At 39.9% G+C, this 27,367-nt stretch overlaps 1 long non-coding RNA gene across 1 annotated transcript; it reads left to right on the top strand.

The window, feature by feature from the left end:
• Window positions 1–276: 276 nt before the first annotated feature.
• LOC124393880 lies at window positions 277–19,785 on the top strand. Its single transcript, XR_006927400.1, has 4 exons — window positions 277–353; window positions 4,454–4,566; window positions 7,984–8,112; window positions 19,552–19,785. It is a non-coding gene; the product is annotated as an uncharacterized LOC124393880 (long non-coding RNA).
• The last annotated feature ends 7,582 nt before the right edge of the window (window positions 19,786–27,367 follow it).

Below are 27,367 nucleotides of genomic sequence, written 5' to 3'. Positions count from 1 at the left end.
AAAATAAAAATATGATATTGCTACAGGATGCAGAAAAAATATTTAATGTTTTGTGCAATCGAGATGCATTTGGTGCCACCCAGATGAGGATAGTTCTCTTTCAAACATCCGTTCGGTATCTCACTATAGGAATCGTCTCGGGCGTGACCAATCTTGGAAGCATCAATCACACCACGTCTGTCGGCTGACAGACCAATCACGACAGTGATGCGGGAAGTCCCGCCTCCCTATATACACTGCTGCTGACGGTCCCTGCCTCATTCTCGTTTTCTTCCCCATGAAGATCCTTTTCAGGATGCTATCCTCAGCAGATCCCCTAGGGGTGGTCGCTAAACTATTCACAAGCCGTTGAGGTACGTCTTCGAGCGCGGCTGAGTATTTAAGGGGAATATTCACTGTTAAAGTGGATTCGCTTCTGCTGTTCCTTTCACCTTGCACTAAGTGTATAGAAAGGTATCGTACGAGACCCGTTTTTAAAAGGGTCTCGTACGTTGTGGTGATCTCGTTTTTATATCCCGGTGTTTGCACCTCCATTATGGCGACTGCGAGCCCATCCGGTTGCACGGCGGCGGGGAAAGATCCCTCCCGACCGTGTGCATGCGGGTCTATGATCTCGGCTAAAGACTCTCATCCCCTGTGCATAGTGTGTTTAGGAGTTAGACACGCACAGGCTGTGCTCGCTGTGCTGCGGAAAGGGATGAGGCTGCTTCTCAGGCACAATGTAGCTGGATGTTTGGAGAGTTGATGGATGAAGTGTCTCCTGTCCTTCCTTTGCTCTTTGATTCTAACCCTTTAGTGGGGGACAAGGGTGTGGAAGAGAAAGATGATGAGGTTGCTCATTTGTGGCCAAACGTACTGCTTTACGCATTTCCTCCGCTGAGTTTGATTGTGCCGACTCTAAAAAGAGTACAAGAAGACGGTCACTCTGTAATACTAATTGCTCCAAAATGGCCAGGGAAGTTGTGGCTGAAGGAGATATTCCAACTCCTGCACGATTGATCCTGGCCTCTCCCGTTGCGCAGAGATCTCCTCACGCAAGCGCGCGGGGGGATTTTTCACCCGGCACTGGACAGAATGGCTCTCTGGGCCTGGCCCGTGAGAGGTTGAATCTCAGTGTCACTGGTTTGCCTCCGAGGTTGATTGAGACGATTCAGAATGCGCAAGCAGCTTTGACACGCTCTGCATATGGGAGAATATGGAGTATATTTAAACTATGGTGCACTCAAAGGCAGATTGTCCCTTTTCACTGTTCTGTGGCAGAGGTGTTGTGCTTTTTGCAAGAACTTTTAGATAAAGGCAGGGCGTTTCACCCGTTAAGGTTTACCTCGCCGCTGTTTCCGCATGCCACATAGGGATTGACGGTTATACTATTGGTCATCACCCACTCATGTGCAGGTTTATGAAGGGAGAGCGGCACCTGAACACGTTTTCGAAGCCGCTGATTTCGCCGTGGGATCTGTTAGTGGTCTTGAGCGCTCTCTCTCAGCCTCCTTTTGAGCCAATAGAGAGTGTTAATTTGAAGCTCATTTCGCTGAAGGTCGCTTTGTTATTGGCTCTTTCTACCGTGAAGCGAGTTAGTGAGCTTCATGCTTTGTCAGTTCATAACTCCTGTATGCGGTTTGCTATGGATTTCCTGCGAGTGACTCTCAAGACTAATCCGGCATATAATATATATAAGAGTGATGAAGGAAAGATCGTAAATTGAATGTTTGTAAATTAGAAAATTGATCAATTGGGTGTTTGTCATTTCTTTCTTTTCATTTCATTGTCGTTTCCGCTCTCTTCGGTGAGGGGTGGAAATCTTATGTTTTTTTTTTCACATCACTGAGTTGGTTGACACCTGCTTCGAACAGCATATCTGCAATACGGGGGTTGTCTATATTCCATAGTGAGATACCGAACGGATGTTTTGAAAGAGAACTTTAGGTTACTTACATAACCCCGGTGCTCTGATAACAGGAGTGAGGTATCTCACCACACTTACCTCCTTGCAGTGCATGGAGAAGAGATATGTGAGAATGAGGCAGGGACTGCCAGCAGCTGTGTATATAGGGAGGCGAGACTTCCCGCCTCACTGTCGTGGTTGGTCTGTCAGCCGACAGACGTGGTGTAATTGATGCTTCCAGGATTGGTCACACCCGAGGCAATTCCCATAGTGAGATACCTCACTCCTGTTGTAAGTAACCTAAAGGTCTTATACCCCCTAATCAGCCATCAGGAAAGACGGTTTGTTAAATTATACTTTGCATTTAGTCATGAATGAAAGGTAAGAAGAGATTGACTCAAACATATTATAAAACTGCCCCTTTTGAGTTTGACTCTTTTTTTTCCTCCCACAAGTTTAGCCATGCAGCAAACATTTTAAAATAGCTTGCAAAAATACTTTAATTTTTTAATCCAATTTCTATTTTCCTTTTGTTTAATAGGGCCAACATTTAGACAAAGTCGTATAATAAAATATGATTGTAGCTTAATAGCTGTGACTTGATGGCAAGTACAAGACTGTTTTTTAATAAAAGAAAGCTGTAGTTTTTTATCATTATTATTATTATTGTTATTATAATAAACTAGGCTACATAAAAAAAGTAAAAAAGAACAGTATTAACTGGTATTTTTTATAATCAAACATTTCAAAATGTTAATAATACAGAAGGATATTTAAAATACAGATTCTGCTTGGAGTGAACTGATTGAATATTTTTTTCTGTTTTTAATCCCTTTAAGAATATATATTACACATTATACATATTTCTTTCTTAGGGTGGAAGTTGCTACACCGTCCCACCACGGTAAATCCACCCATTTGCCAAGGACAATAATATGAGTCGGTTTGTGTGCGCTACACACACTGGATCTGGTCGGCAAGAGCGTGCTGTGCCTCCTACACATTGGCTTGTGGTGGAATGTAAACACCATCCAGAATGAATGAATGATGAATTAATTAATGTAGAAACTAATTGCTCCAACCTTCTTCTTGAGAGCTCAGTGTTGTAGTCTGCTCTTGAAAGCTGGAATACTGCCAGCTGCAGAGTCCGGTATCTGTTCACACAGTCACGTTTCTGTGAAGCGCGTAATGGAGGACGAAGAAAAGTCTAGTTTATTCCCAGCAGAAGCTGTAATTCGTATCGTTTTATTACATAGTGAACACATTGGAGGGAAATAACTCAAGCAGTGGTGTGCGATATCTGCGGAGGCGCATGAGCACACCGGCATGGTTTCCTCTACATATTGGCTTCAGTAAATGCAAGAAATGGGAATTAAACACGACTGCCCCCACTAGTAATGTACTTCATGTGAAAGAGAACTTCATTATGTGCTGTGTTTTGCCGTGGCAAGTCGTGGGATCCGTTTTCCCCTGATGCGCATTCTTAATAGACACATCTGTATTTCCTGCCCGCATTGTGCCCATCCTTATGCCTGTCAGTAGGATCAGAGAAGGGCAGTCAATGTCAAGCAATTCCAGAGACTGCTCAGGCTTATGGCAGCAGCGTCCAATGTGATTCCACTTGGCCTCCTGCACATGTGAGCCCTTCAGTGGTGGCTCAGGACCCAAGTGTTCTCATGGAAAGGGCAATCCCCTCTGTCCTATTAATGGCCAATTCAGACAAACCGGAAAAGGTAGGTATAGTTTGTGAATGGAACACTTACCGATCCTGTCATTCAAGATATACAGGAAGTACAACAGTCTTTTTTTTTTTTTGTATTAATTAATTTTTTTATTAAGCAATTAGCCATATACAAACAAGGTGGCAATAACAGAACAATTTACATTACAATACACAGAACAGGTGCATGAAAATACACATATTTAGGTTAAAGAGGGAAAAAAAATAGATAAATAAATACAATTTATAATAATAATAAAATGTAATAAAAAAAGGAAAAAAATGAACAGGGCTATGGTTTATTTTGTAAATTATATTTTTCTATAAAGGACAAAAGATTTATTGCATTTTTAATCACTTTAAGGGCTTTTGTAAAATAAATAAACTCATTATAAAATGCAAAAAAACTTTGGTTTCACTTTCAAGTATTTCGATTTGTGATGTATCTACACACATGTTTTGCGGATGCAATTCTAGGCTAAGTAAAATGGGTCTGGTTAAATAAACAGACCCATTTATAATTTTCTCTATGGTAAAAGAGACAGCAGTATAGACTTTGCAGGCCCTGGGCAGATTAGATTGACAGGACAGCACATAGAGGCTGAATTCTGATTGTACAGAAATTTAACATCCACATACACATACTGGAAGCAGTGCAGCCAAAAGCAACGCTACGAAATGAAGATAAAAAACTGTTGGGAATAAATTAATACAATTTAATGGAACAAATATTAGAATTTAAGTTGTAAATGTAGGTCAGTGCTTCTGATAGTGTTTAGGCCAGCAGAGAAGGCTTTGCTGGCCCTGACCGCCCACCACTGTGTTTACCTGTATTTCTTTGGATATAGGCTGCCCTGTATCCAGTGGTAGCAATTACTACCTCCAGGTGCGCTGAGTCCAGAATGTCCTGCCTGCCCACCCAAGACTGCTCCTCTGGACCATAACCCTTCAAGTTCACCAGGTATTCGACGACTCTGCCCCGACAGCGGGGGTCCAGCACCTCCCGAACCGCATACACAGAGGGCTGATCCAGGTTAAATTAACTAATAAATGTGAATATGAAGAGAATCTTATTTAAGAAATAAGGATTCAAGTGTTAATATATGGTTCTTTTCAATAAAGGAAATATCACATTAGTGTTTAATGCAGACATGGGCAAACTATGGCTGCGGGCCACATGGCCCGTTGGGTTTATTAATCCGGCCCGCCAAACGTGACCAAATTATATTAAAATATGTACGGGTAAACCTTGTTCAATTTACCTTTCCTATGTAATGCCCACGTTTCCCCAAAAGATGGCGCACTTCAGCTACATTGACCTTGCTCGCGTGTATTACTCTCTTCTTCTCTTATGAGCCCTTCTGCAAAAATGTGCTTATCAAAGAAAAGAAAAGTGGATAGTGAGCGCCGAGTGTATAATACGGAATGGACAACAACATATTTTATCACTGAGGTCCGATCAAAGCCCCTTACTGATCCAGGTTAACTGACCAACACCTCGGATCGATCCTGAGAATTGCCACATCAAAACTTACTCCAGACTTTGATGAACTGGCAAAACAAGGAGTTCAACAACACTGTTCCTACTGAAACTGAACTTGAGTTTTTATGCTGTGTTTATTGATGCACTGGCAAAAAAAAAAGATCAACAAGTTGTCACTTGATGAAACTGAATTTGTGTTTTTCTGCTGAACTGAAACTGCTTAACTGAAATTTAATAAATTAAGTATTAATTTAGTTAATGCATTTGGAAAACGATTTGTACAATGAGCCATGAATATTCCTGCTTTGCTACATGTTATAGGCCAAATCTCTAATGTCTTCTTTTTCTTCTTTCGGCTGCTCCCATTAGGGGTCGCCACAGCGGATCATCCGTCTCCATACCACCCTGTCCTCTACATCTGCCTCTTTCATACCAACTACCTGCATGTCTTCCCTCACCACATCCGTGAACCTCCTCCTTGGTCTTCCTCTTTTCCTCCTTCCTGTGGTGGCTCCATCCTCAGCATTCTCCTACCAATATAACTCATGTGCCTCCTCTGCACATGTCCAAACCTTCTCAATCTCACCTCCCTCACCTTGTCACCAAAACGTCCAACATGCGCTGTCCCTCTAATAAACTCATTTCTAATCCTGTCCATCCTCGTCACTCCCAACGAAAACCTTAACATCTTCAGCTCTGCTACCTCCAGCTCCGCCTCCTGCCTTTTACTCAATGCCACTGTCTCTAATCCATACAACATCCCAGGTCTCACCACAGACCTATACATTTTCCCTTTAATTTTTGCAGATACCCTACTATCACAAATCACTCCTGTCACTCTTCTCCACCCACTCCACCCTGCCTGCACTCTTTTCTTCACTTCTCTAACACACTCTCCATTACTTTGCACTGTTGACCCCAGGTACCTGAACTCCTCCACCTTCTCCACCTCTTCTCCCTGCAACTGCACCACTCCACTGCCATCCTTCTCATTTATGCACATGTACTCTGTCTTACTCCTACTGACTTTCATTCCCCTTCTTTCCAGCGCATACCTCCACCTATCAGGCTCTTCTCAACCTGCTCACTACTCTCACCACAAATCACAATATCATTCGCATAGTTTAGGGAGACTCCTGACTGACCTCGTCCATCAACCTGTCCATCACCACTGCAAACAGGAAAGGTCTCAGGGCCCCCAGGGGCCCCAGGGGGAGTGGTAGCTCCAGCGGTTAAGGCGCTGGGTTACTGATCGGAAGGTCGGGGGTTCAAACCCCGGTATCGCCAAGCTGCCACTCTTGGGTCCTTGAGCAAGGCCCTTAACCCTCTATGCTCCAGGGGCGCCGTATCATGGCTGACCCTGCGCTCTGACCCCAGCTTCTAAGCAAGCTGGGATATGCGAAGAACAAAAAATTTCACTGTGCTGTAATGTATATGTGACAAATAAACATTATTCTATTATTCTATTATTCTTTCCTATTTCCTCCTTACTAATCCTATTCACTTCCTGCTTTGCTAGCTCCACATCATCCAACCTTCTCTCTCTCATTTTCCTCGTTCATCAGCTGCTCAAAATACTCCCTCCATCTTCTCAACACACTCTCCTCACTAGTCAACACATTTCCATCTCCATCCTTTATTGCTCTTACTTGCAACACATCCTTCCCAGCTCGGTCCATCTGCCTTGCCAATCAGTACAAATCCTTTTCTCCTTCCTTACTGTTCAACCTCTCATACAGCTCCTCGTATGCCTTTTCCTTGGCTTTCGCCACATCACTCTTTACCTGCTGCCTATTCTCCTTGTACTCCTGCCTACTTTTCTCATCACCATGTCGATTCCACTTCTGTTTTGTTAACCTCTTTCCCCTTATGCTCTCCTGCACTTCCTCATTCCACCACCATGTCTCTTTGTCTTCCTTTCCTTGTCACACCAAGTACTTTTCTAGCTGCATCCCCTATCACTCCTGCAGTAGTTTTCCAATCATCCAGCACCTCTTCACCACCTCTTCACCACCTCTTCACCACCACCGAGCCTCTCTCTGACCTCTTCCCTGAACCTCACACTACACTCTTCCTCCTTCACTTTCCACCATCTTATTCTTCTTTCAGTCCTTACTCTCCTCCTCTTCTTCTTTGCCTCCAAAACCATTCTACAGACCACCATCCGATGCTGACTAGCTACACTGCCCCCGCCAACACCTTAGTCTCCAACTTCTTCAGGTTGCATCTCCTACATAGAACATAATCCACCTGTGTGCACCTTCCTCCAATCTTATAGGTCACCCTATGATTCTCCTTCTTCTTAAAATACGTATTCACCACTGCCATTTCCATCCTTTTAGCAAAATCTACCACCATCTGCCATTCCACATTCCTCTCCTGTAGGCCATACCTACCCATAACCTCCTCATCACCTCTGTTCCCTTCACCTACATGTCCATTAAAGTCTGCACCAATCGTTCATTTCTAGGTACACCATCCACCACTTCATCTAGTTTACTCCAGAATCTTTCCTTCTCCTCCATCTCACAACCGACTTGTGGACCATAGGCACTGATGAGATTTATCATCATTCCTTCAACTTCCAGCTTCACAATCATTACCCTATCAGAAACTCTCTTCACCTCCACTACACGGTTACTGTACTCTTCCTTTAGAATCACCCCTACACCATTTCTCTTTCCATCCACACCATGATAACAGTTTAAACCCACCTCCAATGTTTCTGGCCTTACTCCCTTTCCACTTGGTCTCCTGAACACACAACATATCTACCTTTCTCCTCTCCATCATATCAGCTACCTCTTTCCCTTTACCAGTCATAGTGCCAACATTTAAAGTACCAACCTTAACCTCTACTCTCCTACACTTCTCCTTTCCCTGTCTCCTCTGTAGATGTCTTCCACCTCTCCTTCTTCTCCTTCGGCCCTGTTTCTGTGGGGATGGATTCTTCAGTACCCTGGGGTGAAGACAGGACAAAAGGAAATGTACAAAAGAGGGAGAAACAAAACAGTCCATTTCAAGGTGGATAAAAATAAAAATCACAATTTACAATACCACAACAACTTCTGAAACATTTACTTTGTAAATCTGTCTGATTTATTTTCTTACTTAGGACTTACCTCATTAGTGTCACTCTGGAAAGTTTCGCCTTCCAAGTCATGTAGATATTTTTTGATTTTCCTGTATAGTTTCAATCACAAAGAGAGAGACAGCTTCACAACTCTAAACTCCTTTACTATTAGTCTAGATCAGTGGTCTTCAACCAGGGTAAAAAATTAACTTTTCCAATAAGTGGCAATATTTGCCCCCTTGAACTGATTTCCAGGGCCTTTTTAAAAATGTGTCAGGCAATTTCGATAATCACACCTTGTTGTATAATGTAAAATACTAATTTAACCAATTAATTAATTAAATTCAAAATAGTTTATTAAACTATAGAAACTTCAAAACTGTATATAAATTGTACAAATTGTACAATTTTTTTCAACTAATAGGGCTGCAAATTATAATACAATTCTTGATTATTGCTCATTAATGTAATATATATTGTTGTCGATTAATAGAAAATAAAAACATTTTCTTAGTGTTCAGAATTCAGTGCACTCAACTCCTGCATTTCCACTACTAAATAATCTAAATGCCTCTAATTGGCCATTATTGTGCTCATAAGATCAACAAAAATGCGCTGCAAAACAACGCAAAAGCAATCTGATGAGCTGATCTAAATTTTCAAATTGGGCGACACATGGACAGTTGGATGTATCCGATATTGGGGGGTGGGGGAAGCTGAATCTTTCATTCTGTTTGCCCATTTGATTGGTGATGGTAATCAGAAGACAGGTTGACTGATACTCCGGGAACCGAAGAATGCCCCCACACATGTGAAGTGAACTGGGAGCCACGGTCCTCGGGGACCAAGTTCCGAAATACATGGTGGAAGAGGGCTTCGGCGGTCTCTAGTGCAGTAGGGAGGCCACGGAAGGGGACGAAGCAGCGGACCTTGGAGAACCGGTCCCCACCACAAGAATGCAGGTGTACCCCTCCGACTGCGGTCCGTCACAAAGTCAATCCCCAAGTGTGACCATGGCCGTGCTTATTAGTTCTTTCAGGTGATTAAAGTTGAAAACATCAGGCAAGAATTTCAGAAGATTAATATAAATCCAAATAATTTTACAAGTAACCCTGTAAACAGCAGTGTAATTATAACAGACAATCAATTACAAAGCTTTACTCCTATTCATGAGAATGACTTAATTTAATTAATTTCCTCATCAAAATCATCAACCTGCATTCTCAATCCCTTGCCTACAAGTTTCCTCAAACAGATAATTCCAGAGGTAATTGAACCTGTTTTAAAAATAATAAACTCTTCCATTAGCACTGGCTATGTACCTAAATCCTTCAAACTGGCAGTTATCAAACCCCTAATTAAGAAATCTGACCTTGACCAGCTGTCCAACTACAGGCCTATATCAAGTCAAGTCAAGAAGCTTTTATTGTCATTTTAACCATATATAGCTGATGGAGTACACAGTGAAATAAAACAACCTTCCTCCAGAACCCAGGTGCTACATAAAACAACATAAAACAACAATCACATAAACAGAAAAACACAGGGCCAAGAACTAGTGAAAAGATCCTTGCCACATAAAGTGCATGTGTGCAACTGGTGCAAACAGTGCAGAAGACAACACAAGACAGTGCAAAACAACACAGGACAGTGCAGGACAATAGACAATTGTCCAAATCTCCCCTTTATATTCAAAATTTTAGAAAAGGTTGTAGCACAGCAGTTATGCTCACATCTACTTATGAATAACATTTTGAAATGTATCAGTCAGAATTTAGGCCTCATCATAGCACAGAGATGGCACTAGTTAAGCTGGTAAATGACCTGCTATTGGCCTCTGATCAGGGTTAGTGCAGCTTAGTGCAGCTTAGAGCACCTTAGTGCAGCTTTTGACACCTTTGATCATACTATACTGCTTGCTAGACTTGAGAATGTTGTTGGAATAAAGGGAACAGCTCTCTCTTAACTTAACTTTCTTCAGCTCAACTCAGATAAGACAGAAGTACTTTTACTAGGACCCCATGCAGCTAGAAGCAAACTTTCCGATTATGTAGCATCTCTGGATAGTGTTTCTGTTTCAGCATGTACGGCTGTCAAAAACCTTGGTGTTATTATTGACCCTAGTCTTTCCTTTAAGGCTCACGTGAATAATATTACCAGGATCGCCTTCTTTCACCTTAGAAATATTGCTAAAATTTGAAATATGATGTCGTTACAGGATGCAGAAAAACTAGTTCATGCATTTACTGTCTGGGTGTTCGAGTAAGTGCATAAATAAGCTTCAGTTATTTCAGAATGCAGCAGCAAAAGTCCTCACTAGAGCTAGAAAATATGACCACATCACCCCTGTTTTAATCAGTCTACACTGGCTCCCAATCAAATCTTGATTTGATTATAAAATACTACTACTGACGTATAAAGCACTTAACGGTCTCGCACCGCAGTATCTGAGTGAACTTCTGTACCAGTATGATCCTCCATGCCTACTTAGATCAAAAGCTGCAGGCTATCTGTTGGTACTTCAAATAATTAAGACTACAGGGGCAAATCTTTCTCTTATCAAGCCACACAGTTATGGAACAGCCTTCCAATTAGTGTTCGGGACTCAGACACAGTCTCAGTGTCTAGGTTAAAAATCTATTTATTTAGTCAAGCCTTTTATCAGTAGATTTTTTTCTTAGGTAAAGGCGAAGATCTAAAGGGATCATGGATATAGAGTGTTTGGTGATCTGGAATATTTGTATGCTGTTGTCCCCTCACTTTCACATGTTCACTCAAGTTTGTTGATGGTGGTGTGGTGGGTCGTCTCTTATCCCAGAGATTGGTCATATCTGTGTTTCCTACTGGTTCTCCCTTTTAGCTATGCTGCCATAGCAAGTCTTGCCGGAGTCTAAACTGCACAGTGATATTAACTTTCATACAACAATAATTACATATTTAACCTTCCTCTTGTGTTAGGGTCGGCACCGACCTGTTTGTAGGTTTAAATGCACAGAAGTACCACATAAATTTGTTTATTGCATCAAGGTTTTTTTTACTTTGTCAGGAACCTCTATTTAAACAAAATAAAACAAAAAAAATCTCTTTAAATAAATTATAAATTTCTCTGATTAAAATTATGACCTTTGTGGTGTTAGGGTCGGTTTTAAAACAATAATTAGTGCTAAATCTAAAATCATAAACACACTGTCAGCTCACTAACACAGTCAGCCAACAGCTCACTGACAGTCAGCTCCTCTCCTAACCCTGTAAGCTTTACTTAGGGGCTTCTTTTTTGTTGCCTGTTTGTCACGTTCCCTGAACAAGCAAAACAAACAAACAAAAATGGACATGTAAGACATGCATAAGAACAATTCAGTTTAGAGATGGTGACTTGCAGAGTGCATATATCCAGTTTGCAGCATGCAAAAAATGAGAAGATTTAGATCATCTCTTCGCTGGAAATGAGACAGAGGACACAGAGCAGCATCGCGATACAGATGATACATATGGTACTTATGTCCACAATTCACAAAGATGCAGATGTGTCATCAGGAAGTGAGACAAAGCCCATACTTATCCTGGACTATAATAAAAACAAAGGAGGAGTGGACAACCTGGATAAGCTGACTGTCACCTACACTTGCCAGGGAATGAACAGGAGATGGCCAGTGGTTGTGTTTTATAACATCCTAGATGTGTCTGCATACAATGCATTTGTGTTGTGGCACCACATCTAGCTAGGGTGGAACTCAACCAAAAAAACAAGCGAAGAATGTTTCTTGAGGAGCTAGGAAGTTCCTTAGTCAAGACACCCATTGAGCGAAGCTGAGACGCAGCCATGGTTAGACAGCTGCAGAGTTCAACAACCTTTAATTTATTTATATAATTCTTTTGAGGTTCATTTTACACTTTTTTAAATTGAAAACGAGAGGTATGCTATCAAATGAAAGGCCCAGGGGGTATTTTCATGGGTAAGGAAACCTAACAAGGTAACCAAGAGGTAGGAAACAGATTGGATGATAAATAATAGTTTAGAGGGTATTTTATGACTGTTTTAAGACACGGGTCAAAACCGACCCGTTAACATAAGAGATAGTAAGAGAAAGCTAACATAAGACGAAGGTTAATCCATATCCATCTCTTCCTGTCACCTCTTCTCTCTCTCTCTCTCTCTCTCTCTCTCTCTCTCTCTCTCTCGGTCAAGTTAAATAAGAACGGGAGCTTTGAGAATGGATTGGACTGTAGTAATGTCAACAGTCTGCTACATTGACTCAGGACTACTTTTCGCTTATGATCATCATCACTGTACCCCACAACACCATACATCTATAAATGGACAGTCGGTGCAACCCAGATGAGAATGGGTTCCCTTTTGAGTCTGGTTCCTCTCAAGGTTTCTTCCTTATGCCATCTCGGGGAGTTTTTCCTTGCCACAGTTGCCACCAGCTTCCCTGTTGGAAAGATCTCACAGGGTGAGCCAAATATGTCTGAGTAGAAACAAGGGTGGCCATTAGCGGTCTCTATGGTAGCCCCAGGTCTATAGCACAGTGGAGCTCACGGACCTCTCGAGACATCTCCAACGTCTAGATCCCACAGCAGATCAGCCTGATAGGCATGCAGCACAGCCATGGTGTGCAGACAGCCTGTGGCCTGACCCGCTGAGGCATAGGCTTTGCTTACCAGCGGCGAGGTGGTTTTCAGGGGCTTGGTGGGCAGTGCTTGGGCTTTGAGCGCTGGCAACATTACAGGTCACAACCTCTAGGAGCTCCTCTGCCTGAGGGGTAGGTTCAGGAGGCTCACAGACTTTGGAAGAGGAAGAAAGGCAGAGCTGAGCGCTCACCACACAAAGGGAAGAAACTGTTGAAAGGCATGCTTCCGAACCTTGCGATCGGTCGCTGGACCAGGCAGGTGAGGGAGGCGAAAAGGGTGAGCCCATCTCCAATCCCTCTGCCCACTTGTGAGCCCCAGGCCCTTAAATGCCACTTTGCCTTCATTAAAGCTGGGCCAGAACCACGAGCAGAGGGAGCACCCTCCTCAAAGAGTGCTCTTTGGGAGCGAGCGTCATGCGAGCGCAATCTGCGCAGTTGGCTCCCTCGAGAACCAACCTGGCATGCTCCACTCCTAGACAAGTGACAATGCAATGATTGGAACATTTTATAAACCCATATTTTATTAAATATAGAAAACACATCAAATGTTTAAATTGAGGAATTTTTTTCATTTTAAGGGAAAAATGAGAAAATTACTAAAATGGAATTGGGGACATGGGTAACAAAAGTCTGTTATTTTGTGGTGTGTTTCACACTCGAAAACCTGATAAGGGACTGATGATTTTTATGATTTACTTACACATCAAACATAGACTTCAAAGAGGCTGTACTTTCATTTTCACATGATGTACGTTGCTGTCTGATTTTGTGTGTGTGTGTGTGTGTGTGTGTGTGTGTGTGTGTGTGTGTGTGTGTGTGTGTGTGTAAGGAAGTGACAGTTGTTCTGACAATTCCATAACAGTAGATGACAGGAGAGACTGCTCATAGACATACAGCAATGTGTCAGGCAAGCATTTAACAATCTGCATAGCCTGTGGCAATTTTGAAACCATCACACAACCTTACACATGGAGTAACACATCAGATCTGTGCCTAGAACATAAATGGTAAATTTTACAGTAAGAATTAATGTTTAATTGTGCAGTGTTCCAATGTGAAAGATATTGCTGTTGTATAGGGCTTTGTCATTGGAAGATCTCCAGCACCCACAATTGTGCTGTTTCTACTTCTTTTCTTTGGGGTTTTGGATAAGGCAGATGATAAATAATTTATGGCTTGTAAAGAATAATAAATAAGTCTCTCTGTGTTGTTTTATTGTAAACAGTTGTTGGTAAACCACCTCTGGTGTTTACCTCCAGTGGTGAACAGTAATGAGGTAAATGTAATTAAGTAGTTACTGTAATTAAGTAGCTTTTTCATGTATCTGTACTTTACTGAAGAATTTCCATTTGGGCAGACTTTTACTTTAACTTCACTTAATTTCAAATTAAAATCTTACTTTTTACTCAAATACATTTTGCGAAATCAGTCGTTCCATTTTATTTATGAGTGTAAAAAAACTTAACTGGTTAAGCATGTAGTCAGCCACCAATCAGGGTAGAGAGCACACACTGTTTTTAACTTGTTTTGGTGGCATCTACTTAGCACAAACATACAGTTCAGGGTCAGTTTAAGGCCAAGAAGAACATCTTAAGAGTAATAATACAAATAAACTTTAAACCAAAACTGTCTCTCTCAATTCCTGGTATTTTTTAGCCATAATAAATCATAGTATGACCTCAAACTTCACTCCCTACACTAGTATAAGTATTAGTATAAAAACTTTCTTTCGGCTTCTCCCATTAGGGGTCGCCAAAGCGGATCATCTGCATGTTTGTTTTGGCACGTTTTTACGCTGGATGCCCTTCCTAACGCAACCCTCCCCATTTATCTGGGCTTGGGACCGGCACTAAGAGTGGCTGGGGTTGGTTCCCTGACAGGAATCGAACCCGGGCCGCAGCGGTGAGAGCGTCGCATCCTAACCACCAGGGGACCAGTATAAGTATTAGTATATATGAGTATAATTATAGCAGGTATTAATATTAGATAAATACAACTTCCAATGAAGAACAAGATAACATACTACACTGTGTCAATATTTATTTTACAAAAATAAAGACACATTGGAAAAGCCACATGTAAAAACTAAGTACACATTTACCATTTTCCACAGGATTTAAGAGGCTAAGTAGCAGCCTGGTGCTGTTAATCATATGCCCTTGATTAATTGATCATCAGCAAATGTGACCACCTCTAAAAAGTCAAAGTTTTAGCAATTTTTTGGTCTGAAACATTCAGTTGTGTAACACATTACCAAAGAGGAAAGACATCAGCAATGATCTTAGAGAAATAACTGCTGCAGGCAAGCTGCCCATAAAGCTGGTAAGGTATATAAGACTATTTTCAAACATTAGAAAAGTCCATAATTTTACAGTGAGGAACATTATTTACACTTTGAATATGGATATGCAATGCTCCAAAAAAAAAAATCTCAGATTCAAGGCCTCATTTAGCATGTTAAATATGAAATATTTATATAAAGTATATTTTGTCTGGACAAAGCTTTTTCTCTCTAAAAAAGAACATGGCAGCATAGCTTATGTTTGCAAAGCTGTATCTGAACAAGCCACAAGATTCCTGTAAAAAGGTCCTTTGGCCAGATGACAACAAAGTGCAAATGTTGGCCATAACACACAGCCCCACATTCGGTGAAACATTCATCCCAGCTGTCAAGCATGGTGGCAGAGGAGTGAATTTTTGGGCTTGTTTTGCAGCCACAGCACCTAATCACCTTGCATGAGCTCCTTTGTATAACAAAGTATTTTAGAATCAAATTTGAGGCCATCTGTCGGATAGCTATATCTTGGACAAAATTGGGTAATGCAACAGGAAAATAATCCCAAGCACAGCATTAAATCTACAGCCAAATGGGGAGAAAGAAAGAACAGAATCAAATGTTGCAGTGGTGCAGCCAAAGTCCAGACCTCAATCAGACTGAAATCTTGTGAAAAGACCTTAAGATAGGTGTGCATAAATAAATGCCCACGAATAAAAAAAAAAATACTGAAGCTACATTGTAAAGTGAGAGACTGAAAAATTCAACACAATTACTTCAAGTCTTTGCTTTGCTGTTAAAGGCGGTTCAACAAGCTATTGAATTATAAGGCGTACTGATGGTTTCTCCATTTTGGCTTGATTTTTTGTAAAAGTAAGTAATGACGGTGTAATATGTCAAATGTTATTGCTAATCTGAGGTTGTATTTACCTAATGTGAAATAAAAAAATAATATGTTTACTGTAAGTAATATTAAAATGTTTTGTAATTTTACATTAGATACATACAACTACTGTTTTATCTTTACACATTTAGCATTTTTCAGTAAGGTTTCTAGAGTATACATAACCATGCAACTGTTGCCAGTTTTGCCTGTTTACAAAAACTGCACTCTCTCAGGAATTCATATCTTGTCACACTAGTGATTTGGGACTTTTGGGTATCTATAGAGAATAAATTAAGGGGTATATGTTGTGTGTTAAAAGTCTTACAAACAATGTTAATTGCCCTTTCTTAATTCCCACAGGCATACACAGAAACATACTGTCTTAATTGGCCTACCGTTTTTGCTCACCTTTTTGTTATGTCCAGACCAATGTGAGGACAAATAATATATCCCTAATTATAATATGATAAGAAAACATAAAAAAAAAAAAGACATCATAAAATTCAAGTGATATACAAGGGGCATTATCAAGGATTAAGTCATAGACAACAAATAACCATATAATTGTGAGCCTTTCAATTAGTGTTCAGGTCGAGGCTGAAAACGTTCAAGCCTTTTATTTGTAGGTTTTTCTTAGGTCAAGGAGCAAATCTAGAGGGATCATGGAGGTAGAGTGTTCAGTAAACTGGAATATTTGAATGCTGTCGTCCCCTCACTATGAAGCGTTTACTCAGGTTTGTTGACGGTGGTGTGTTGGGCCATCTCTTATCCTAGAGATCCCTCATGTCTGTGTTACCTTTTAGTTTAGTTTAGTAAACTGCACAGTGTTTTTTACCTTTACACAACAATAAGAATACTTAATAATCTATATATGTCACCCCTCTTCTTTCTCTCTTTCTCAGTCAAATTAAACATGCTCCTGAGGTACCAGTGACCACTGTTCCTGCCACTCTACTCACTTCACCCCAGCCTACCTCTGGATGGTGTTCTTTTTGATTGGAGGCCACTGAATTAAACACAGGAACTTTAAGGATGGATTTGGACTGAACAGTCTGCTACATTGACTCAGGACTATAGTTTGCATTGTTCACCATCACTGCTAATCTGATCACCTCAACATTGTTTGGCTGTAATAAATGGACATTTGGTGCCACTCAGATGAGGATGGGTTCCCTCTTGAGTCTGATTACTCTCAAGGTTTCTTCCTTGTGCCATTTTCAGAGAGTTTTTTTTTTTGCTACAGTCACCACCAGCTTGCACATTAGGGACTGGTTGGCATCCATGGTGGGCCATCAGAAGTGTTGCTTATGCAGCTCTAGGGTTTGCACTAGGATGACAGGAGAAATGGGATAAGTGTCCTCACTGGAAGACTCAAATATGTACAGATTTGGGGACAAATAATTGGTTTGGAGATTACCTGGGTCCAGTTGGCTGGACCCACCATGGATGCAAACACTAGGGCCTTTGCTTTTTTGCTCAGTGTGTGCTCATCTGGTCTGCTTCATCCCCTATCTGTCTCCAGTTGACCATGGACCCACATCGCTGTTTTAATTAAATTAAATTTTTTTTTTTTTGTATAGCACTTTTAAAAATGGACAATAAATAATAAAGAAATATTTTTTTATATTAAATTTGTCTGTAATGAGCAAGCCAGTGGTGAATGTGGCAAGGAAAAACTCCATGAGATGGCCTAAAGAAAAAACTTTGACAGGAACCAGACAGCACATCCTCATCTGGGTGGAACCGAATGTTCATTCATCCATGTAAAACATTGTTAAGGTGTGCATTGATGGTGATTAAATGCAACCTGTAGTTCTAAGCCATTGTAGCAGACTGTTGACATTAAGTACAGTCCAAATCGATTTTTAAAGCTCCTGTGTTGCTCCATATTTACATGTGACCCAGGCCATTGATGCAAAACCATTCCCAGCTGCACAGAGTGGCCTCTATTCAAAAAATAACTGCATCCAAATGCAGGCCAGGAGAGGAGCAACACAGGAACACTGGTCATTGGTACCTTAAGAACATGTTTAACTTGACAGAGAGAGAAAGAGAGAGAGAGAGAGAGAGAGAGAGAGAGAGAGAGAGAGAGAGAGAGAGAGAAAGAAAGAGAGAGAGATAAGAGGGGTGACAGGGCTTTTTTTTTTGTGTGTTTTTTTGCAAGATTTCATTGTAAGCCATTGTAGACTGATTAAAACAGGGGTGATGTCATATTTTTTTAGATTTAATAAGGACTCTTGCTGCTGCATTCTGGACTAACTGAAGCTTATTTATGCACTTACCCGAAACACCCAGACAGTAAAGCATTAACATTGTCTAATCTAGATGTAACAAAAGCATAAACTAGTTTTTCTGCATCCTTTAATATCATATTTTTAATTTTAGCAATATTTCTAAGCTGAAAGAAGTCTATCCTGGTAATGTTAGTCACATGAGCCTCAAAGGAAAGACTAGGGTCAATAATTACACCAAGGTCTTTGACTGCTAAACACACTGAGACATCCAGAGATGCTCCGTAATCGAAAGTTTACTTTTAGCTGCATGCGGGCTTAGAAAAAGTACCTCCATCTAATACGAGCTGAGCAGAAGGAAGTTATCAAGATGTTTGGATGTCATCATATACGATAGAAAGATTTTATGTGAAAAAATAAATGGAGCAAAACATAATGAAATACTGCAAAAGAACCTGCTTAATTGGATTGAAGAAAAATATAAGTGGCCCAATCAAGTCCTGATCTCAGTCCTACTGATAATCTGTGGCAGCCCAAATTCCAAAAGAAATTGGGAGACCATGTAAAATGTAAATAAAAAGAATGCAATGATTTGCAAAACTTATATCTCATATTTTATTCACAGTAGAACATTAAAAACACATTAAATTTTTTAACTAATGAAAAGTAAAAGTTTCTGGGAAATTAGAGTGATTTTGAATTTGACAGTCTCAACAATCTGTTCGGACAGGGCTGAAAGGACCATGTAGCATCCACTTTCTTTTAACAACGGTCTGTATACATGTGGGAACTGAGGAGACCAGTTGCCCAAGTTTTGGAAGAGGAATGTTGTCCCTTTTGTGTCTGATACAAATTTCTAGCTGATCAACAGTCCTTGCTCTTTTTTGTATTTTTCATTTCATGATGCACCAAGCATTTTCAGTTGGTGAAAGTTCAGCACCCAGGCTCTTCAACTATAAAGCCATGTTGTTGTTGTAGATGCATTATGCAGAATAGCATTGTCTTGCTGAAATATACAAGGCCTTCCCTGAAAAAGACATAGCTACACGTAGAAGCAGCAAGTTTTCGCATTTCACTTTTTACTTTCACTCTTGATCAATACACTATATGGTGTGACAACGGGCCTCCACCTCAGGTGCCAAGAGGGGCAAGCGCTCCGAACATAACCGTCAGCAGCGGGCCGTAGGAGCACGCTGAAGCGGCGCAGCCCAGCACAACAAACGAGGGGGCGTGGCATCCTAACGAGACATGGCTGGAGCTCAATCGGAGTGGCGGATCATCACTGTCTTCAAACCCAGTAAAAAAAATGCATAAAAAGGAGGACAGTAAGTTTAAGAACCTCAGGTTTTCTCTTTCTCTAACTACAGGCTTCAGACAAAAGATGTGGAAGAGGAATTGTGGAAAAGTGGAAAAGACCCCTATGAGCTAATTGTGATGGCGGCAGAGCCAGCTGCCCAACGGGACCTGAGGCATCGGAGCGTGTCGAGAACACTCCGCTCCTTCTCCCACTCCAGCCACTTCTCACTTCCTTTCCTGGGCACCAGAACACTATTCCCCTTCAACACTATCCCCTTTCCCTTTTACCCTCACTTCTGGTCCCAAATAAAGACACTCTTAACCCCAATTTAAGCTTTGCTGTGTTTATGTTCAGCCTGACGCTGCGGCAAGTCGCCACAATGGGAAAAAGTATTGTTCTATTCCAAACTGTTATTGCAAAGCTGAAGGTTCTCATTCGGAGTCTTTGAATGCAGTAGCATTAAATTCACTTGAACTAGGAGACCCAAACCTGTTCCAGCATGAGAATGCACCTGTGCACAAAGCAAACTACATAAAAATATGCTTTGCATGGTTTGGAGTTAAAGATCTCCTGCTTTTGGAATACTGACTCCACTCCAGGCCTCCTCAACTCACCTTTATCATTACCTGACTTTACTAACACCCTTGTGTCTGAATTAGCACAAATCTCAATAAGCACACTCCCAAATCTAGTGGAACATCCTCCCAGAAGAGTGGATGGAATTATAATAGCCAATTGGGACTAAGTGTGGAATGCAGTGTTCAAAAAGCACATGCCATACTTATGAACAAGTGTCCACATATTTTTGCCAATATAATATACATATCATGAGCCAAACGATGTAAATGAAACTAAATTACGAGCACAGTGTCTATATTTCTTGTTCTTTGAAGCTTCTTATAAATTTGGACAACCCTAAAGGCAGAAGTTCATTAATCTGCAAAGAAATGTCTACATATTGTTGAACAGTTTCAAAATAATGTTCCTCAAAATAAAATTGCAAATAATATCTACAGTGCATAATATCATCAAAAGTATCTGAAGAAATATCTGTAAAAAAAAAAAGATGAGGGTGAAAACTGCATGGACTCAGAAATTATTGTCTGTGAACACAGTTCCCATGACATCTACAAATGCAGGTTAAAGATTTGATATGCAAATAACATAATCCAGAAAAAATTCTTCATCTCTGTTGTTAAAAGAAGAGAGGACCTCTTTCCTGAAAATGTTTGTATTGGGTTTGTATTAATATAATGATTCGTTTAAAACTGTATTTTACAAGCAAGACAGCAAGGGTAACAACCTGAAAGCAGAGTTCCTGCCTCTCTAAGATACTTTTATTTTATACATTTTACTCTCCACAGTTACCATGTCTTTTAAAAAAAAAAAATCCTCCAACTGTTTCTTTTTTCTGTTAGTTCTCACTCTCCAGTGTTCTGTATTGTTGAAAGATTTATGATCAAACTCTTGATGTCACCCAAATGAGGATGGGTTCCCCTTTTGAGTCTGGTTCCTTTCAAGGTTTCTTCCTCATTACATCTAAGGGAGTTTTTCCTTGCCACAGTCACCATGGCTTGCTCATCAGGGATAAACACACACCATTCACCTTGACTGTTGATTTCTGTAAAGCTGCTTTGAGATAATGTCTGTTGTGAAAAGCGCTATACAAATAAACTTGACTTGACTTGACTTTTTACATTTATTATTAATCAATAATAATAATTAATAATAAATAATATTAATTATATATAATAATTGTAAACATTAATTAGAGTCTAATCCCTCTCATGCTTCTTTAGTGGAACTGTCCACAATAGAATCCTAAATCTTTAGGCTGTAAATGTGGAGCCATTATTAGCAGCAATGAGTGGTTTCCAATTTATGAGAACTTCTTTCAGAAGGTATTTCCAACAAGATGTAAAATGAAACAAAAAAGAAAGGGAGAGAAGAGGGAGAAACATTGATCATGAGGTATGCTTAACATAAGGAAAAACTCCCTGAGATGATATGAGAAGGGAAAAGAGAAGAGGGGGTGAGATAGAGCATGAGGGAGAGGATTATTAGGTATGCATATTGTCATGAAATGGTTAAGGGCACTCTACAGTGTGATCAGAATGCCAGGGTGAATAAAACAGGGGTGATAAGCTTATGTCCTCTGAGTTTGTCAAAGTCTCTTGCTGCTCCTTTTTGGACTAAAGAGTGCATATGTATGCACTTACTATAAAATCCAGAGAGTAAGGCATTTCAGTAATCCAACCTAGAGGTAATAAAAGCTAAAAAAAACTAGCTCCCACTGTATAAAATCTGTTACACATTCCTCAACATAATTAAACTGGTGTCTTTCATCTAGCCTTGCTGAAACATACACCCAGCTGTGTATTGTCAGTATAACAGTGGAAGAAACACCAATAGAGATAATTTAGTTCAAAACTTTTAAAAGTGTTGCCTATTGCAACAATGACACTGGAAGAGTTAGAATTCTACACTGTTCTGGTGTTGACCTAATACTTTAGAAAAATGAAAGTCACAATTTATTTAACCAAATAGAAGTAAAATATTACAACATCCTGGTGTTGACAGAACACTTTTTTAAGAAATAAAATAAACACTGAGTTATCAGGTTTTCTTATTTGGGTCTCTCAATTGGCTACTTTAAAAAACTGTAAAATAAACAGACAAATAATTTTATCTGAAAAGAACAAATTTACTGTGAATTAACATATGACTCTATATTACTTAAAAAAAAAATTATAGCACAGAACAACAAGCCATCAAGCCAGTGACTTATATAGCATTACAATTAACAGTCCAAAAATAAGGTAAAATAGATTGTCATTACCATAGGACATTTGTAAATCAAATAGATTGTAGTACAAAAATTCCTCAGGTTTTTTGAGTACAAGTCTGTGCATCACATGCATAACTGTCTGCTCTAAATCAGACATAACAAGTGACAATGCTATTTTGGGATTGGAAGCTTTATTTTGTAGTGATACATTCTTGTTGCTTGATGATACGCCTAAAATAAATCTAAATAAATGTTTTTTAAACACTGCATAACTTTTAAATTACATGGAACAACCATCCTGAGAACAAACCAGCTCAATATTCATGACAGGATACAAACCAAGTTTAAGGTGCTGAAATAATTTTACTGTTTTAGCAAGCAGTGATTGAAATATGTAACATTTAAACATCATTCAAGAGCTTGGTTCTGAGCTCCTTTACCCTTGGGCTCTGACTTGTGGTGTTAACATCAATTCTATCGACTGTAGTCTGGTAAAACAAAATGGTGTATTAAAGAGTTCATCAATTGCGGCTAGTAATGAGAATACTAGACAGAATCAACCACAATGAACACTGACTGCTGCTGCACCTAGAGGGTAGAATGTATGTACACACACACACACACACACACACACACACACACACACACACACACACTCACACACACACACACACACGCACACACACAGTGGCAATCTTTTTGTCTCTCTGCTTGTCTGTCAGCCAAGTGGATGCACATCCCAATAGCCCGTGCCGCCTGCCTTTTTATTCAATTTACATATAATACAATAAACCACCATTGTGTTGTTTGTATGTTATGTTGTGTGATTAGTGTTTTGTTTTGGATGCATCAAAACTAATTAATTGTCCATCCATCCATTAAATATTTAGGAATCCGACTGTCATTAACAGTGGTATGTCTTTGGACAGGGTGGGGTCTAAAACTCACTATTTACCGATCCTTTGAAATACAGGAATGTATGGTTAACTTTTCTCTTCCATCTCAGTGTGTTCCTGTATACTCCAACATGCCTGAATTAAAAAACAAACAGAGAAACAAATAAAAGAAAAAAATTCTATCAACAATAATGACAAAAGTGGTGAAGTACACAAACCATGTACTTGAGTTAAAGTACAAAAATATTTGCATTTAAATATACTTACTGTAGGTATCCAAATTACTATGATTTATTGTGGCTATAATGCCATCAAAAAATCATCAAAAAAAAATTTTTGTCACAGGACTCTGCTTATTCAACTGACACTAGGTAGTCTTACTATAATCTTACAATATTAGCCCTCATTTTAACAGATTAATTTATACAGTGAATTAACAACTGGAGTGATTAATAGATACATTTAAAGCATAATACTTATAGTCCTTGTAGTTTCTTACCAGTGGACTCAACAGAGGTGTGAGCAGATCTGAAGCAGTTTGCACAAACCATGAGAAGAAATGACCATAAAACATTAAATATATTGGCAAGCTGAATGTGACAATACAGAAAATTTTTTATAGCATTTTATTTTGGTTAAAATAGAAAGACAAAATCCATAACCGTCCTTTAACCAGGTAAAATTTACAAAATGATACCATTATTTGCCTTCATATCCTTTTTCTACTATTATTCCATGACCAGAGTTTCACACAAACTGTGAAGTGAATACTAACAAATATTACTGGTTTTGTTCCTTAAGAAGTAACTGAGAGTAACTGAATTCACTACAAATTATTTTATTTGCCAGAAAATCACGTCATGCTGCTCAAACATTTCACAACATTAAAATCTTACCACAGTTCTGAACCATCACTATCACATTAGCATCATCAACGATCAGCAGGAATCCAAACAGAACAAAAAAATTAAATCATTTAGTCAAAATTCATCAATTAGTCTAATGGTCATCTTGATAGGCCAATTTAAGTAGAACAGTGCAGATACTATACATGGGACCTCCTAAAATACAGTTGTGTTCAAAATTATTCAACCCCCAATGCTGTAAATGGTTTTAGGGAATTTAGTGTACATTTGTAATTGTATTCAGAATGAAATCCTACAAGGACTTCTTAAAGAACCATATACAACTAAAATGACATCAATTAGTTTTGTAATACAGTAGTAAATGTTTCTTTTGTGAATTCTTCATTGACATAATTATTCAACCCCTTAAAGACTACCACTCTGAAGAACAGAGGTTCAATGAAGTGTATAAAATTATTATTATTATTATTATTATTATCATTAACAGTGGTATGTCTTTGGAAAGGGTGGGGTCTAAAACTATTTTCCGATCCTTTGAAATACAGGAATCAATGAATAATAACTGTGTTAAGGCATGAACCAGGGCTGACTGTGTTAAAGGCAGGAATGCTAGCAGTTTGACAGAGGGGGTGTGTGTAAACCAAATGTAGAAACAGACTCAGAAATAATGGATGACCCAATTTTTATTTTAAATGTTCAAAAGGCACAACAATTAACAACAGCAAGAATACCAAAAACTCGGGTTAAATCTTAGAAACAAAGACCAGGCAACTAAAGGCAGGAGACTCAGGAAAACAAACACAGGAAACAGACCAGAAAATTTAAAAAATCAAGCCAAAAGCAAGACACAAAAGGGGAGCTTAAATGGAAACAGGGCTAACAGAACTCAGGTGGAACAAGGGGAAGTAGAACTCATGAGGAACAAAGGGCCAAAATGGTGACATCTGGTGGGGAAAAAAGGGAAATATTAAGGTAAGAAAAAACAAAATCCCGACAATCTGCATTTGTAAGTGACTAGTTATTTATTATCTTATATTTGTCTTACAGTCCTTTTACACTTGTTTTTGCCTTAATAAATGAACTATAAACAAGAAGCATATGTGTGGCACAATGAATGTGGAATATATTAAATTAATAAAATAATTATGAACATTTAATAATATATTTTGTAACTTTTAATGAACAGTTTTTTTTTTTCTTGAAGAAGAATCCTACAGAACCACATAATTACTTCAATACTTGATTAAAATTTTCAATAGATGCCATCAAGATTTTTCCATAGCTGGATCAAACACCAGAATGCTATTGATTATGGATGCTGTTTCTGTACCTATGTCAACACTGTGCTGATGAAATAGTTGACAAAAAGTCCTCCTCTGGACCTTCAACATTGCATAAATAAAATATAAATATCTCCTGTCACTACAAAATTAAATAAAGGATATAAAGAAAAACAGTACACAAAAACAATACTTCTAGATCAGTCAAGCTGTCATCTATCCTCATCCTCCTTGACCTTTTGCCAGCATTTGATACAGTCAACCACAAGAATCTCCTGTCCACTATCAGGAGTCTTGGAATTCATGGATAAGCATGGAAATATTATGACTCCTACCTGGAAGGTCACTTATATTAAGTAGCATGGGAGGGGCTTGATATCAGCTACACACAGACTATTCACTGGTGTCATATGCTATGATAGTGTATGCATGTGCCAGAGTGGTGATAAAAAGTTGAGACCTTGTAATTGATTTCATTCTCTCTAAATATGAGGTTATTTAGTGTGATGTAATACCCAGGTTTAAGTGTAAGAGCAAGTGTTATGTTGTGCAATGATATGTGTAATGTTTGAGCTGTATTATACATTAATCACACACAGCAATGTAACATGCTATAAAGGACTGTATTTTCATGTACTCTTCATGTTACTTAAGCAGCCTCATTCAGTCTTCTGTGCATTCAGAAGTTATATTCATGTGTCTGTTTGTTTTCTAACATTATTGGCTGCTACCATTGTCTATGTTAGTGGGTTGTCTATGTTAGTGGGTCGTCTATGTTATGTCTTTATTAGTTGGGTGAACAAAGAGTTTTGTTCCTTACTGTTGTGACTTGGAAAAATGATATGTGCACTGTGATAAAGTGAAGCTGACTTTTTGATTGTTAACCAGTTATTCACTAGTCCTACCTTTCCAACTCCATCTTCCCCAAAGTTTGCATAATTAACGCTGCACCACTTAACATGCAGTCTGAAATAAAAGGTTCCTGTTAAATTATATTATCTGTGTCCGGTGTCATTACTAATCCATCTCCCGGGCTACATAAAGGACTTCCCGAATACTACTGACTTTCCCGGTACGACGCCTATACCCTGGTTTCTCGATTACCACGCGTATTACTTCCCAAAGTCATTACTTTTAACTGCTCTTTACTGTTCTACTTCATTAAAAACTCGTAGAATGCCCTTTGGTTTCCGTCAAGTCTCCGGAAAGCCTTCACCCCAGCAGCGGCAATCCGTGCTCCGGCCTCCTCCTCTGGCAGCCCGATTGGCTCTTCCAACCACCTTTTCCGGTGACGTGTCACGGCTTCCTTCTCCAGATGACGCTATACATTGAGATGCAGCCACATAAATTCCCTTCGGATCGGACAAAGGTGCCGTTTTTTCATTCAGCGCTCCATCCTGATCTCACAACGCCTCACTGCCTGTCGGTCCCGGGAACCTGATCAGACCGGTGCTCCAACCAACCCATCAGCCCTAGAACCCGAACCCATGCAGGTGGGTGCCCAAAGATTATCAAAGAGAGAGAGAGAGAGAAAGAGAGAGTCGCCTTACAGCAGGTGTCTGTCTCTACTGCGGGGACTCAAATCATCTCATCGTTCAATGCCCAGCCTGACCTCCACACCCCGCGGTAAGTACCGTAGAACTTCCTACGAAATTTCTTGTCTGTCCAAACTCACAGTCACCCTAATAACCCCCGCTCTTTCCATCTCGGTTTCTGCCCTAGTCGACTCCGGCTCGGCGGGGAACTTCCCAAACGTATTTCAAACGTGCCATCTTCCAACGTTCTGGTTCTGGAGAATTTGACAGCGAGTGTAATCCTAGGCCGGCCCTGGCTTACTAAACACGCCCCCAGGTGTTTGTGGGATCTCTGTGACATCCTGGAGTGGAACCCCAAATGTAGAGAACGTTGTCTCACCCACCTTCCTTCTCTTCCTCAGACAACCATGGTCCTGGCAGCCACACACGTGGAGGAGGCCCCTAAACCTGCCCAGGTAAAGATCCCGGTGGAGTATCAGGTTACCCCGGCTACCCCCTCACCAACCTTGGGACTGTGCCAT

This window comes from Silurus meridionalis, chromosome 11, assembly GCF_014805685.1.
Source record: "Silurus meridionalis isolate SWU-2019-XX chromosome 11, ASM1480568v1, whole genome shotgun sequence".
NCBI classification, from domain to species: Eukaryota; Metazoa; Chordata; class Actinopteri; order Siluriformes; family Siluridae; genus Silurus; species Silurus meridionalis.
Note: the sequence above shows the minus strand (reverse complement) of the source record. Positions and strands in the feature narration are given on the sequence as shown.